Source organism: Balaenoptera musculus, chromosome 20, assembly GCF_009873245.2.
Source record: "Balaenoptera musculus isolate JJ_BM4_2016_0621 chromosome 20, mBalMus1.pri.v3, whole genome shotgun sequence".
NCBI lineage: Eukaryota > Metazoa > Chordata > Mammalia > Artiodactyla > Balaenopteridae > Balaenoptera > Balaenoptera musculus.
Window position 1 is genome coordinate 25,226,680 of NC_045804.1, and position 16,998 is coordinate 25,243,677.

At 41.4% G+C, this 16,998-nt stretch overlaps 1 protein-coding gene across 1 annotated transcript in view; it reads left to right on the top strand.

Annotated features, from left to right (window-relative positions):
• Nucleotides 1-3,630: 3,630 nt before the first annotated feature.
• Nucleotides 3,631-16,998, top strand: part of ZNF652 (zinc finger protein 652) — a 69,018-nt gene continuing 55,650 nt past the window's right edge. Inside the window, exon 1 of the mRNA XM_036836216.1 lies at nt 3,631-3,745. The gene's annotated coding sequence lies outside the window, so the exon portion shown is untranslated. The remainder of the gene's footprint in view (nt 3,746-16,998) is intronic.

A 16,998-nucleotide genomic window follows, 5' to 3' on the forward strand; every position in this document is an offset into this window, starting at 1 on the left:
ATTCTGTAAAAGGGGCAGTTTCCTATAGGAAGGGCTTAAAGATGAGAATTGGATAGTGACTCTTAGGAAAGGAATGGAATTACAAGGTATTAACGAACACAGTCAACTTTCTAAAGTAGAATCCTAGGTATCAGATCTGGAAGGCACTAAGAGCCATATAATCCCCTCTTTTTACAAAGCCTCAAAGGTGGAGTGATTGAACAAAGGTCACAGCACTACAAGTATTAGGGCCTAGGAGACCACGACCAGGGCTCTGGCCCCAAGTCCGGTGCAGTAGGACGGGGTTACTTTAGTTAATGGGTGGGCAAGGAGCCACAGCCACTGCCCCTCTATAAGTACACGTGGAAAGAACTATTAATGACTGGGGGTACACCCCTGGAAACTTGGGGAGCAAAGAAATGCAGTGAATAGGGAGCTTGTACCAGGCTGTCCAGCTCACCTTACAGGAACAAGATAACTCTGCTGCTGTTTAAATTAAATTTGTGAAGGTTTCCAGAGCTGTCAAAATATAAAGAATTTTCACTAAAATTTTTAAATCAAAAAAAAAAAAAAATGGTGGGCCTAGTGGTTAGGATTCCAGGCTTTCACTGCCATGGCTCAGGTTCATTCCCTGGTCAGGGAACTGAGATCCCACAAGCCACGTGGCGTGGCCAAAAGAAAAAGGGGGGGCAGGGGTTTCTGTTGGTTTCTGCCCACGGCCTTAATGAGAAAGTTAGTGAAGAACTATCCAGGGCCAGGAAACCAGGATGACAGAAGCCTCATCTTCCAATAAGGCCAGATGTGGGTGCTAAATGTTGCCTATAATGACTGCCAGGACGAAGAAGGGAGGCACTGGGACTAGCAAAGTGATGACAGCCCTTCTTCCTGCAGGTTCTCAAGGGGGAAGAGTTAAGGGGGAGCAGAGGAAATGCGATCGCCTTGCCAGGCCCACGGCCTCCCAAAGTACCAGTTGCCAAGGCTTCAGATACACAGGGCAAGTGCCAGGGGCCTGGAGACAGCAAGGACGAAAAAAAACAAGAAATAAAGGAGATGCAGATGTAGAACTGAATATTAGAATTATTATCCCTCACATGGCCAGGCTACCTGTTTTCAATCCAGAGGAACATGTAGCTGTTTTTCCGAGAAGGCCTGTTAAACCCTTTAAGAGGACAGCACATTGGGAGTCCTGCTTTGCCTCCATTGTTGACTGGGCTGGGTGACTTGGGCTGAGCCAGTAAACATACCTTGGCCTGGATTTCGTTCACTGGGAATAATACCTGTTCTGCCTGCTTCATGGGGTTGTTGCAAAATCTGATAATGGACATAAACTTTCTGCAAAAACCATAAAGCATGCTTCAAATGGAAGGTGACCATATTACTATTCCAATGACTAGGAGCCCTTCAGAGGTTTGGCCTGTGGGTAGAAACTCCTAGAGACTTGGTTCTTTAGCCGTCACTCTGCATACCCCTCTTCCAAGCAGGATAGCCCTGACAGGCAGAGGGTGGGGGATGGATCAAATGTCCAAGAAGGCAAAGCTGGACACCTCAGTCAGATATTCTAGGCTCACCAGCCTCCACGGATGCCAAGTTATTTCTCACACTGAATCTAAGTCTTTTCTTTTACTACTTATGCTTGCTTCCTCCTGTTCTGCCTGAAGATTTTCTCTACTTGCTGAAATATGATATCATTTTTAGTGTTTACCCACTGAAGACACTCACTATTGAAGAACATGACCCAAAGTTGCTAAATTGCAATCCCTAGAGTATGGAGTCCAAGTGTAATAAAAACCAAGCATATGTTTTTGGAAGTAGCTAAGGACAGAGTTAACCCTCAAACCCCTTTATAAAGTTTCAATCTCTTCCCTAACCTTTTCCCAGACTCAGGTCATTTTACTCCCCACAGGAATTTTTGGGGGGCTGCTATTTTGGGGAGAAATACCTGCATCTGTCTTCAAAATGTTGAGAGCTCAGCCTTAGTACAAGAACATTTGTTAAGTGTGCTTTTAATAATGGAAGGATAATAAGGAATTCCAATTAAGATAAAATTTGGAGGGACTTCCCTGGTAGCGCAGTGGTTAAGAATGCGCCTGCCAATGCAGGGGACACGGGTTCGATACCTGGTCCGCGAAGATCCCACATGCCGCAGAGCAACTAAGCCCATGCGCCACAACTACTGAGCCTACGCTCTAGAGCCCGCAAGCCACAACTACTGAGCCCGCGCGCCTAGAGCCCGAGTTCCACAGCAAGAGAAGCCACCGCAATGAGAAGCCCATGCACCGTAACAGAGTAGCCCCTGCTCGCCGCAACTAGAGAAAAGCCCGTGCGCAGCAACGAAGACCCAACACAGACAAAAATGAAAAAATAACTTTATTAAAAAAAAAAAGATAAACTTTGGAAAACATCAAGTAAGTTTGGTTTATGGTGGGAAAGGTCATGCCTTGGTTCTACTCCATCTAAGGCCTTTACCTTGCTGGGTTCATTTCCCCTCTCTGTACTCCAAGCACTTTCAATTATGGACTACTTCTCTTGGCTATGAACTTGGATAAATGCTACCTTGTTAGCTAATAGTACCCTTAATTATATTAATGATTAATAGCTAATTAGTCATAATGCTATAATACTTAAATGGAGGCTTCCTTTCTTTTGGCAGCTCCCTTCTCAAGCACACGCACGTGTGCGCACACACGCACACACACACACACATCCCCTTCCCTATTTCTGGCCACAGAACAAGCACGGCTCTAAATTTGTTCTTCTGACCACTCTGGGTGATCTCTAAATTTCTCGTTTTTATTAGCTGTCCCATTACTCTAGCGAATGACCACTACTGCTTATATTTTGCCTCTTTTATTTCTGTCTTCTGTCACTCATACTGCTCTTCGGTAACAAGGAGGCCAGAGTCAAACTGTTTGTTTTCTTACCTTACTTCATAAACCAAAAAAGCTCTTTTACTTCTAAATCTCACTCGGGCCTACTTTTCTTCACTTCACCTTTCCCTAATCTTAACCCGCCCCCTACTTCGTGGAATCCCACCCCCCAGAACCCAAAGCTCCCTCCCACTCTACGTTTTGGCTTCCTTTCAGCAGCCACGCCCCCAGACCCAAGGAGAGCGGTGCGCACGCGCACTCCACGCCTTTACCTGGGTGCCCGGGAGTGGGCGGAGTGGGGGAGGCGGGGGTGGAGCGGGAATCGGCAGTTTTGTGGGCGGTGGAGCGCTCACAATGTGGCAGGAGGGAGAAAAGGTGCGCCGGGGCCGGCCCCGAGGGCTGCGCATGCGCGCCGCCGCGCCCAGCGCCGGGATGCCAGGGGGGCGGGCGGAGGGAGGTGTCGGGCTCCCCGTTGGGCGGGGGGGCCGGAGAGGGAAGGGGCCGCGGGCGCGCGCGCGCTCTCGCCGCCGCTCGCCCTCCCTCCCTCCCTCTCTGCCGTCCTCTCCGCACACACAAGCACACACGCACACCCCCTCCCCTGCCTCCCTCCCCGCGCGCCGCCCGCCCCGCCGGCCCCGCTCGCCCTCGCGCGCTCGGAAGGGAGTCGCGAGACGTCGGAGCGGCGGCCACGTAGCGCTGCGGCGGCGGCGGCGGCGGCGGCGGCGGCGGCGGCCGAGGCCGGGACTGCGGAGCGGCCCTGAGGACAGACGTTGGGCAGGGGGGAGGGGCCGGCCCGGCCGGTGGTTGTTACTCGAGCGCCGCGGCTACAGGCCCCCCGCCGCAGGGATGGACCGCCGAGGCGGCGGTCGGGGCGGCGGAGGCGGAGGCGGCCGGCCCGGGTGAGTAGGGGCCCCTGCCCCCAACGCACACGCCACAGTCGCGGCTGCGCCCCTGGCAGCAGTCCTTCCTCTCCGCCGCCCGCTGAGCCGACTGGGGCTCTGGGCGCCGGGTTAGCCCTTCGCCAAGGCAGCTGCGTCCAGTAGGCCGGAGCAGCCCCCATCCGGCGGGGAGGCCCGGGGCGCTGCGCTCTTCTGGCCCCGAGCCTGGGCCGGGGGCGCCCGCTTCTGCACCTTCGCCCCCTCCTTCCCGGACCCGGGCTGGACTCCAGTTTTGCAGAGTCCGCTCGCCCCGCGGCCCGCGGGGAGGCTGGTGTTGCACGGGTTAGCGGGCCGAGGGGGAGGTTTGCACCGGTCCTCCTCCGAGCATTCGCCTGCCCTGAAGCTGGTGGCTTGCACCCCCTGCCTCCCCTGCCCTGCGGCTGCGCCCAAACCCCCAACCCCCGGGAGTATTGTGCCGCCTGAGATAAAATGTATCTAGTGTACACCCGCCCCACACTCACCCGGAGGGTAATGCAGACCTTTCTCCACCCCCACCACCTCCTCCCCTCCAATCAGGCTCTGCTTGAGATTCTTAGATGGGAGCCACTAAAGGTAGTGACACCCGCGTTACATCTGCACAGAACATGTTCATTGTCGAGGAATGTCTCCTGTAGAAATGATAAATGCCCCTGCCTCACCCTCGAAGACTGTCTTCACGATTTAAGATCCCATATGCTCTTCTTGAAGAGAGCCAGTCTTTGATCACATCTAGCATATCCCTCCCCCACAAAACACACACACACACTTCCTGATTGCGGAACAGTCCCTGTCATCGCGGATCCATTGTCAGGAATGGCTTGTGCCAATCAAAGGAATGTGCTTTTGCCTTTGGAGAAGGGTGCCTTCTACAACCATGTTCTCAGGATGGTGCTGCGTGAGTCTGTCTTTGATTGTCCCGTGTTCAAGCATCATTATTACAGTGTTTCCCCTATATGCATCTCCATGGACCCTCAGTAATACCTGAGTGATGCTTTTTTCCCAGTTAATTACATACATATGGTGTATGGGAATTTCATTTTATTTTAAATTTCATTTATTTTTGTTGTAATTTTTAACGTCTGTGGTCAAGGCATAGTAAATATATAGAGTAATATTTTGGGAAGAACGTGTATTTTTTCCCAGAGATGGCCAGGTCCGTATTGTTCTGGGAATGGCAACTAGCACATGCTTTGTTGACACATGTGTATGCTTAGGGAATGAAGAGCTGCTGTGGCTGGCATGTGAGAGTGTGTGCATGTGATGTTCCCATGTAGGGCTGATTTGAGAGTGGCGAGCTGTACTGTGATAGGGCTGGCAGGCATCTTGGATGTTTGTATCAGGACGGTGCACATGTATGCAGATAGATACTACCTTTAGTATAATTTTGTTTAAAATGTTCACTGCTGAGTTTTAGGGATTCTGGAAAAGTCTACTTCAGTGGTTCTTAACCTTTCTTTGGAGTCATGGAAGCCTTTAGGACCCTCTTCTCGGTGAAATAGACACACATACTTTTGTATGCAATTACAGTCATCTTGAGCCTGGTCCTGGGACCTCAGGTTAAGATCTATATTATGCAAAAGTGAAAGGAATTTGAGTTTTGTGTTTTGCTTTGTTTTGTTTCTCTCGAGGATTGGCATTACTTTGGTCCTGAGCAATAAGCAACAAAGTAGATTAAATATGTATCCTTGTGTTCTGTTCTTTGATCACAGTGAGTTCGGTATTTGTAAGGTATCATTTCCCTGTCTTCCTGTAAAGAGATGTATGTGAGAGTTTCAGAAACAGTTAAAACTGAACTCAAAATAACTTGCCTAAATTTGACCAGTTGATAACGTATATTCCTTGCACTATCTTCTAAATGTAATATATTTCAACAACAGTCAGTGGTCTGTTTTCTGATGCCTATCTGGAATTGTTTTGTGTTCTTTGAGGTTGATCCCATCTCTTAAAAGAAGGCCTTGGGCTTCCCTGGTGGCGCAGTGGTTAAGAACCCGCCTGCCAATGCAGGGAACACGGGTTCGAGCCCTGGTCTGGGAAGATCCCACATGCCACGGAGCAACTAAGCCCGTGTGCCACAACTGCTGAGCCTGCACTCTAGAGCCCGCGAGCCACAAGTACTGAAGCCCATGCAGCTAGAGCCCGAGCTGCACAACGAAGAGTAGCCCCCGCTTGACGCAAATAGAGAAAGCCGCGTGCAGCAATAAAGACCCAATGCAGCCCCAAATAAATAATAAATAAATTAAAAAAAAAAAAGAAGGCCTTATTATTCCCGTAATAGAGCACCTGCTCTGTGAAGATTTTTCAACTTTATTAGATATGATTTCATGTCTTTTTTCAGGGTGATGTTGCCATCAGAATCATCCATTTTAAAATGTTTTAATGGAAGGATTTTCAATAAACGTGATTGAAGTGGCTTATATTACAGGTTATATATTTTTTTCATGTCATGCCTTAAGTTTTACTGTCAGAAATTATTTGCCTATCCTAAACTCAAAGTATTTCAAAGTTGCAAATATGTTGCTTTTCTTTGTCAGTGTAGTATAGTGACAAATCATTAAAATCTCAGGGGACAGTGTGCTTCCTTGATTTAATATTGCAGAACCTCTTCTAACCAGTCACTTACCTAGTTAAACACCCACACACCACAAAGCAGCTGATCATGTAACTCATATGGCTGTGAGAACAGCATTCTCTCTGCCAGATTCAGAGCTTGGAAGCTGGAAAACAATTGCATAGCAGTGCAATGAAACACTTACGGAGTAGTGGTGCCAGCAGTGAAACACTTACGGAGTAGTGGTGCCAGCAGCTCACTCTCATTAATACAAACAGCTTGCTTTAGTTTTTCCAATGCTCTTTGTCAGACACCCTTCTTCAGACACCCTTCCCTTGGGAGGTTTCAGATCAGCAGCTCCTACTCAAGGGAAACAGCACCTACTTTCTGCAACTGTGGCCTCAAGATCTGATTCGTGACACCCAGAGCTGTTTCCATTTCTGCTCTAAGTATGAGAAGTAATCTTGTAGTGTGGTAAGAAGATACTTTTCAAGTCTGTAGACAAAAGTTGATTAGTAATGCTGCTGATGTGATTTTGTTTTTGAATGTCTGAAGCCTATCAAAGAAGTAAACTGTAAAAGTGAATTGCTTAAAAAAATCACCTTTTTCTCAAGAGTTTTAGAAAATTTCACCAAAAATGTGAATACACTCTTGAGTTTCATTTCCCTTGTTCTAAAAAGTCAGTTGATTTTGAATCATAGCCTTTGGAACTAGTTATTCTAAAGGAGGTGACTGAGTTTTCTCGCTGGGAAATCCTGGGTCTTGTGCCGTGGTTTTAGGTATGATATTTTTCTCATCTACTGTCATCATTTCAGACAGTTAGCACTTGAATTTACTTTGATAAAGGAGAACTGCTGTTGGAGTTAGTGACTTTAGCTGAGGGAGGATCAGGGAGATGGCTCTTTGGACCCAGGCAGAACGAAGTTTGAATAAAGCGCCACTGGCTTTATGGCATTGGACAAGTCACTTTGACCTCTCTAGCCTCAGTTTCCTCATCAGCAGAACAGGATTTGTTATAGGTATTAGAGATAATATATGCAAACTTCTAGAACAGTTCCTGGCACGTATGCGCATTAAGGACTCAATAAATGGTAGGACACAAGTGATGTGGGAGTGAAACTACAGATCATTTTGGCTTACAGGATTTAGAGGGCTGGTTCTGCGATCTGCATACTTTCATCTGTGCTGATTTGGGATGAAAAAATTGCAAATATTTGACTTGGAGCATACCTAAGTCTTGCAGGTGCACTGTGCTTATTGGAACTTTGATTTGTTGCTCTATGGCTGGCTGAACTTGGTGGAGACAGTAAAACTTGGCTCCAAATTGTACAGTGTTACCCACAGGCTGTGCTTGTTTTAAGCCTTTACAGAGCTTATGCGGTGAAAGGGGTGTTTTAGGACATTAACGTAGCTCAGTAAGTTCTGTGTCCAGAGTTGAATCACGTGCAAAGCCTTGTGTAAATTTTCATGGTTAATGCAAGCCATAAAGTGCTTGGTAGAATCAGTGAAGACATCAGATGCTTATTTTAGTTAATCTGTTTGTTTATATAGCAGTTACCTTTGATTTTTGAAAACACTTATGAACATTTTTTCTTAAAGAATTCCTATTGCTCTTCTGAGGTTTTTAGTCAAAAAGGCAGTTTTATGGTAAAATATGACATTATCTTTTTCCTTTTTTAAATATAGTTTAAGAGACTGGTTACTTTGAAAAGTAGATTCAAGAGCATGTATACAGTTTTATTCAGTGCATAGAGCTTTTAAAATAGGATTTCTTGGGTTCTATAGAATTAAATTATTCTGTCATTTTTGCAGAATATCACTGTGATAAGTCTATGAACCCACCAAAGTTAGCTAGAGACTTTTTAGATAAGGTAGACACATCAGTAATGCATTAGGATTTACCTCAAGGAAATCTGCTAAGCCTTATTTTCTTTTATTATTGAGCCACCTAGGGACTTGCCCATCAGTGGAATCAGTCACTAGTATTGGGTTGCTGATAAAGAGGGATTGGCAAATAATGGTCTTAGACTTTCCTTAGACTTTGCAGAACACTTGAAAAAACTTAACCTCGGCCAGAATGTATAATATTAATAACACCATCATTAATGCTGTGTGAGCCCAGACTGACTAAACAAATAAAATTTAGATGATTGAGTTATATATTTTTTTCTCAAATATAATACATTTGCTAAGTAAAATTTTTCTTGGAAAGGGGTGCTCTTTTTTTAATTATTATTTTTTCTAGTTTACTAGAGTCAAATGGCTTAGCAGATAGCTAGTTGCTTTTGTCAGTTTCTTGATAGACCAATCAGTGTGTGGTGAGAAGTGTTTGTTGGAAGAGAATAAGAATGGAAATGATGCAAAGAATGGCTCTTTAGCCTGATTGTTTGGTCTTTACTATGCATGTGGCATCAGAGGGTTGTGACTCTACCTGGATTTCACCAAGATATGCAGTGATGGGTGATTCCTTTTGTCTTTAATGCTAGTGTAGAATATAGTCTTTTACACATTTATACTTTTCAGCTTTGGAATTTTGATTCAGTTTGGGGAATTCAATGGAATATAACTTCTTAATTACACTGTGTGAGCTATAAAATGAGTTTTGTAACTAGGTTCTTATGAATTGTTTTCACCCTTCTGAATGTATCATTTTAATAGATCTAGAATAGTATCAGTGGCCTAGAAACATTGAAATACATGGGAAGTGTTTCATTTTTTGAGGGGGTGGCAAGGAGTGTTTATTTTGTGCAATTTTGTGCATAAATCGCAATTTTGTGCATAAATATGTATTTTTTCCCAGTTCCTCTTAAAACTGTGACCCAGATGCCCAGGGACTTTTCCTGTATTAATATACTAGGAGCTAGAGTTTGAAGTTACCTTGCCTGAAAGATCCTGAGCCCTTCAGTTTTCTTTTTAGCATACCAAGCATACAAAGTCATTTAAATTAACTCATCAAAAGTTTGGAAAAAACCTAAATGCCCATCAGTAAGAATTGGATAAATAAAGTAACATATATTCATGCAACTGAATAAATTTTATATGGCCACAAAAACGAATGAAAAAACTGTGTATTACTATGGAAAATCTCTAAGCCGTATGTAAGTGTAATACGGTATGTACTGATTTGAGTATGGCTTATAAGATGCACCCATATCATTATATGTAACAATAATTAGTTTATTCTCATATAATATTCCGTTGTATGCATATATTATAATTTATTTCTCCATTCTACCATTAATGGACATTTGGATTGTTTCTGGTACAGCTGTCATGAGTAATGCTGCTCTATTCACTATATTCTCTTCTGTATTTAAAATTTTTGATCCATGCAAGTGTATACTACATAATTTTTTTTAATTTAAAAATTATCTTATTTCAAATGGCTAGTTTCCTCCTGTCAGGTTGTGATAAAGAAAGTATACACTTCTGCATCCATTCCAACTTGTCGGGGATTGTAACAATAACCAAAGGACAGTTTGTTCTGCCTTTCAGTATCTCCTCAACCTTTTCATCACCTCAAACGGAAAGTTAGATTTTCTTTCTTTAAAGATGACTTGTGTCTCTAAGCTCAGGTGGTACAGTGAGTACCAAAAAACATGTCCGGAGAAGCCAACTGTTGCAGGGTTGTACTGTTCTAAATCTAGAGCTGATGTTTATTTAATCCCTGTAACACTGTTCCTCGAACTTTTGGACCATGATCCACAGTAAGAAGCAGTATATGCATGCCTACATTATTCACTCACATACATGTCCCCACCCACAACTGAAACAAAAGCTTCATGAAACAGTATTTACCCTTACCATCTGTGAGGCAGTCTGTTATTTTACTCTATTTCATTTGTAAAAATTGGGTTGGGACAGACAGTTTGAAAATCACTGCCCTAAATAGAGCTTAACAAAAAGTATTTTCTTGAAGTAGATGCTAAGCAAATGCTCACTGGATTAAATGGGGGTGGGGAGTGATAAAACGAAAAGCTGGGCTTAAAGGTATGAGTTTGAAAGTAGAAAGCTAAGAAATGTGGCATGAAGAAAATCATCATATTTATGACCTTACTCCATATAGAGGGGTAATTCTTAAAGACCTGAAACTCTGGAAAGGTTAAGGTTAGATTCTCATTTTGCCCAGCATTTATACTGTGTTCTTCTGAGAGGTAGGACACCTGCTATTACTTAATACACACACATACACACACGCACACACACACACACACACACAGACGAGCACAGGCTACCTGTTTATTCATTAAGTTAGGTAGAATTGAGAGAACTAAGAAATATGTACAAACAAATATATACAAATATATACAGTGTAATCTTCTTTAACACAGAATCTGGTTTAAACAACAATTTATTTGTGTACAGTCGTTACAGAATAAAAATACATCAAGGACTCAGTAGTGAATTTTTACTTCTGTGTGAAAATCAGACTCTGGGCTTGGACTATATTTCAGAGACAGCTCTATCAGAAAAGCGATCATCAGAACCTGGTTCTCTGGAAGGACAAAACTTAAAAGTTACTTGGTTGGAGTTGTCTTCCATTTCCATACCCAAAGTTATGTATACTGTGAATATGTCTATATTTTTATTTATTTATTATCTACCATTTAATTCTCATATAACCCTTTGAGGTAGGTATTATTATCCCCATTTTGCCAACAGGGAAATTAAGACAAAATGAGGCTATGTAATTTGCCAAGTTGAATGTATTCTTTTCTTGGCATTGAGATTTTGTAGGAAAAGACCCATCAAATCATTTTATTTTGCTAATTGAAAAATTAATTTTAAAATTGAATTTAAAAATCCATAAATATTTCTGGCTTTTAGAAGCCAGAGACTGAGTAAGTAATTTGTTTTAGTGGTTTTTTTTTAGAATATTTATTTATTTATTTTATTTTTGGCTGTGTTGGGTCTTCTGTGCGAGTTGGGTTTCTGTGCGAGGGCTTTCTCTAGTTGTGGCAAGCGGGGGCCACTCTTCATCGCGGTGCGTGGGCCTCTCACTATCGTGGCCTCTCTTGTTGCGGAGCACAGGCTCCAGACGCGCAGGCTCAGTAGCTGTGGCTCACGGGCCCAGTTGCTCCGCGGCATGTGGGATCTTCCCGGACCAGGGCTCGAACCCGTTTCCCCCGCATTGGCAGGCGGATTCTCAACCACTGCGCCACCAGGGAAGCCCTGTTTTAGTTTTTTTTATTTTTTATTTTATGTATTTTTTTTTGGCCACACCGTGCAGCATACGGGATCCTAGTTCCCCGACCAGGGATCGAACCTATGCCTCCTGCAGTGGAAGCGCAGAGTCCTAACCACTCGACCACCAGGGAAGTCCCTGGGGTTTTTGTTGTTTTGGTTTTTTTTTTTGGCTGCATTGGGTCTTCGTTGCTGCGCGCGGGGTTTCTCTAGTTGCAGCGAGTGGGGGCTACTCTTCGTTGTGGTGCACGGGCTTCTCATTGCAGTGGCTTCTCTTGTTGCGGAGCACAGGCTCTAGGCGTGCAGGCTTCAGTAGTTGCAGCACGTGGGCTCAGTAGTTGCAGCACACAGACCCCTAGAGTGCACGGGCTTCAGTAGTTGCAGTGCGTTGAAGGAAGTCCCTATTTTAATTTTTAAATTAATGTACAGTAAAATTGACATTTTGGCATGTGTACAGTTCTTTAAGTATCAATACCTGTATATATTCGTGTAACCACCACCACAATCAGGATACAGAACAAGTCCATCACCCAAAGACTCCTTCTGTAATCCCTTTTCATTCATACTCTCCCCTACCCTCCACTCTGACAATCATTGATCTGTTGTCCATCTCTATAGTCTTGTCTTTTGGAGAATGCTGTGTAAGTGGGATCATTCCGTATGTAACCCTTTGAGACTGGCTTCTTTCACTCAGCATAATGCCTATGAGATTCATCCAAGTTTTTGTGTGGATCAACAGTTTGTTCCGTTTTATCGCCAAGTAGTATTCCACTGTGTGGATGTACCACAGGTTGTTTATTCATTCACCAGTTGAAGGACATTTGGATCGTTTCCAGTTTTGGGTGAATGTAAGTTCTCATTTCTCTAGAGTAAATACCTAGGAATGGGACTGCTTGATGATTGATACGGTGTGTGTATGTTTCACTTTATAAGAAACTGCCAAACTGTTTTCCAGAGAGTGTCCCCTTTTGCATCTCCACCAGTAACATATGAAAGTCCCATTTGTTCTGCATCTTTGCGACACTTGAAATTGTCAGTATTTTTAATTTTAGCCATCCTAATGGGTGTGGAGGAATAATTCATTTTGAGCCTTATGACCAGAACCTGGGTGATAGGCCCAGCTCTGCCATCAACTAGCTGTTGACCTTACAGGAACCATTTAACATTTTAAAGCTTCATCTTTCCTCATCTCTCATATAATGGAGAATATTGAATGTGTTATAAGTTCTCTTGCAGCTCCCCAGTTCATTGGTATGGAAAGATAAATCCTTGGCAAGAGGACAGATTTCTGTTGCTTGTGCAAAAAAAATCTATTGACTGATCTCAGCTAAGGTACATATTTATAAATAGAATCTTTGTGAAATAACTTGATATTTATAACTATAGTTTAGCTCTAGCTAAGCATAATAATACTGTGACGTGTCTTGTCTATAAGCTAAAATTATATAGCTAATGTTGCAGTTAAATTGACAACCTAGAGTCTTTGGCTAATGTCTGATGTTTTTATAGTAGAACTGTTTCTCAGCTTTCTAGGGTTATAGTTTACAGTAAGTTTAATAACAAATATTTTGCCATTTTCAGTCATGAACAGGGGATCACTTTTTAAAAATTACATATTTGGGTACTTAATGTCTTATTTGAGTGTGAAACAAATTGCTTCTATAGCATTATGAAGAATAGCTTTATTATTTTTCAAAAAAATTATACAGGCTTATCCAAAATTATTTAAGGATTACAGAAAATATAAAGAAAAAAATAAAATATCTCCTTCCCCATCTTTACCCCTGTCCTGAGATATCTCTCAATATGAGCATATATACGCATAGTAGTATATGCATAGTTTTACATAGTGAGATTGTGTGATTCCATTCCCACATGTTCTTTAGTCTTTTTTTTTTTCATGTGGACATATTTCTGTGTCTGTTAATATAAACCTATGTCATAATTCGGTTATGTAGTATGCCAGTGTCTGTGTATATCATTATTTATGTTTCAAACTTTTGTTATATTAAATAGTGCTATAATGAATGCCCTTGTGTACACATCTTTGTATACCTGTGGTATTATCTACTAATGAGGAATTCTCGATGGCTGGGTCCAAAAATATGCACACTTCACACTTAGGAAAATAGTGCTAAGCTGTTCTAAGGAAAGTTATTCCATATTCACATAGCATTCTGAGCTATAGTCGGCCATAGCAGCTGATGTCGGAAGTCAGTCAGGTATCTTGGCATTAGCCAGTTTGGGATTTAAGCCATAAAACATACCTATACGTGTTGGTAGGTGGATCCTGCTGAAAAAACCCAGCCCGTTTCGTAACTGATAGTCTTTACCAAGTAAACCTGAAAAAGTTTAAAAACATCAAAGTTAAAAAAACAGTTTTTTAGGGAATTCCCTGGTTGTCCAGTGGTTAAGACTCTGAAGGCCCCAGTTCAGTCCTTGGTGGGGGAACTGAAATCCTGCAAGCCTAGCGGCACGGCCCGCCCCCCCCCCCAACCCCCACCGCAAAAAAAAGTTTAAAAAAAACTCACTTTTGAGAAAAACTAATAAACCAACTTGTTTTTTTAATTCAAAGAAAATCTTTTAATTAATGTGATTATGTCAATTTATGTTATCCCAGTAAGTTCTCCTTTTTAAAATAAAAAATTTAAAATTTTGGAATAATTTTAGATTTTCAGAAAAGTTACAAAGAGAGTACCTATATACCACCTCATCCAGTTCTCTTCTTTTTTCTTCCTCAAAATGAACACATATGCATTTATTTCTTGGTTATAAAAAGAAAACCTTGGATTAAAATCTACACTTAAAAATATTATAATAACAGAGTACAACTAACTGTATATAGAAATGTTATAAATTGTGATTGATAATCTTTAATAACTGTTTGGTCTTTTTGTGGTTTATGGAATAATAGTAGAGTTTAAGGTCCAATGCTCTTAAAAGTTTATTTTCCTTCTTTCTATAACTATGCTTCCATTTCCTAACCTATTACTGATACATAGAGTTTTACCTAACAGCCATTTAAGATAAAATAATTTAGTCTTCCACATTACTCTGAAACCTAAATTGAAAACAAATATTTCTTTAAAAGCAATTACATATTTCCGTGCTTATTACTTGCTCCACATATATTATAAAAGTTGAGTGCTTTGTATTAGAGAAGTTAATCTGAAATCATTCTTAGCCAAATTCATTGTTCTCTTATAATTGTTAGAACAGGTAAAATAAAATGGTAGGAACATTAAAGTTGGAACATGTTTATTGTATGTTTGGCAAACTATGAAAATTAACATTTGAAAATTACTTCACTGTGTTGACATTTTGTTTAGTTATAATAAAGGTAGAAATATGAAAATATTGCAGATGGTTATATCTTATGAACAAAGTAGAAAACCATATAAACACAAAGCATAATAATAAGTATAACATTTGTATAGGATTTTGAGATTTTTTCACATATATTACTCTTCTTAAAATTTTTTAAATTTAATTTAATTTTTTATTGAAGTATAGTTGATTTACAATGTCATCTTAGTTTCAGGTGTACAGCAAAGTGATTCAGATATATATATATTTTTTTTTCTTTTTCAGATTCTTTCCCTTATAGGTTATTGCAACATATTGAGTGTAGTTCCCCTCATCTAGTTCTGTTATTGTTTAAAGTCTTACATACACTAAGAAACCAACACTGGTACATTACTATCAACTTAACTCCAAACTTAATTCAGATATCACTAGTTTTTCAACTAACATCATTTTTCTATTTGGAAACATCCTAAATCAAGCTTTTAAACTCTATACTTGAATAAGCTTGAATATCTGTTCATAGATTAATTTTAGTCATACGGTGTACCTATGTATATACCATATATAATGTATCTGGATGTCTATATTTGTTTAGACAAATTTAAGTTTTCGTTGACATTATTATCTTTGAAAGTTATCTTTTGATGTTCACAGTCATTCTCTCCAAGGCTATTTTAGGGTAGGTTTGAAGGTCTTTTTCCCCACCCTTCTTGTGTCCATGCAGAAAAATGGTTTATAACATGGATGAGTGTAGCTCTTGCACAGTGATAACCCTTTTCAGTCCAGTTACAGGTCCCTGTCTCCAGGAGCACATGGAAAATAGCCACCTTTTGTTTACTAGAAAATTAACTTGTGCCAGATGGTTACACTGTCTGCAGTGTCTGTCTCTGAGAGAATATAAGTATTAAGCAGTTCTTGAAGGAGAAAAAAGTGCTGGTCTTGAGGCAGAATACCATTACAGATGGGGTACTACTTGAGTATCTTTCACTCTGCACTTGCTAATGCAGAAAATCCCTCCTGAGGCACACCATGGCATCCAAACTCTATATTAATTTAAATCATTCCCTGAAACAGTTTAGTTTATGGAAGAGGAGGAAGAAATTGACAACATCACATGGATATGGATTTTTTAAAATCACTTTCCTCCCAGCTTAAACAGAACTGTTGAGTATTCTTTCCATTAGCTTACACGTCCTTTTAAAAGAAAATAAAAATCCTCCTAAGCATTCTACGAAACAAAAATGGTGGTCAAGAAAAGTTTCATGAGGAAGGTACTTTTGAGCTAGGTCTTAAAAGGTGGTTAGGATGTTATGGTCATATGGATGGCAGGGGGAATGATGTTCTAGGTAGAAGGAAAGAATGACATAGTCAAAGGCTTAGAAGTGGAAAAAGTCAAGGTGCATTTGAAAAATAGCATGAGGATGTTAGGTGGGGGGGAGGACTTTGGGAGTCAAGACTGAAAAAGTCAGTTGGGCGCAGATGGTGGAGGGCTTTTGAATGCTTTGCTAAGGAACTGAACTTTATTCCAAGGCTCTAGAAACCAGTAAAGGTTTGTAGCTAGGGAGTGACACGATCCAAATTCTTTAGGAAAATATAGCTTAAAGAATCTCTGTGTAAGGTGGTTTGAAAGAGGGAGGCAGAAAGACTGTTGTAATCTGTGTATGAGATGGTGAGGGCCTGAACTCAGAGGTTACGTTAGCAATTGGAACAGGGAGGACAAGGCAGTTTTTAAAAACAGGACTTGTTGGTTCATTAGATATTGGGGTAAGGTAGAAGGAACAAGCCCAAAATGAAGATGAGGTTTGGATCCTCAGAGACTATAGCTGCTTCATTTGGATCTTCCACAAACTTGACCATAAAATAAGAACTTAAAATCAATAACATCCTAGAACTGAGGAAAAGTACGTAGCATCCTTGTTTTAGAAACAGTAAAATGGAGCTTAGAACTGAGAATACATGATATTTGCTGACTCATGATGGAGGGAGAAAACCAGGGAAGGAAGAAGGTAGTTTTTCATTTAATGGTGAGAACCATGGCTATGGCCTGTGCTTACATCTGACTTTTATACAGTGAAATGCGTACGGCCATTGTACTTACGGTGATAGCAACACCACAACACTGACTGAATAAGAGGAGAATCCTGGTCACCTCATAGTACAGCAGGTTTAGAAAATCATCTAAAATGGTCTTCTGCAC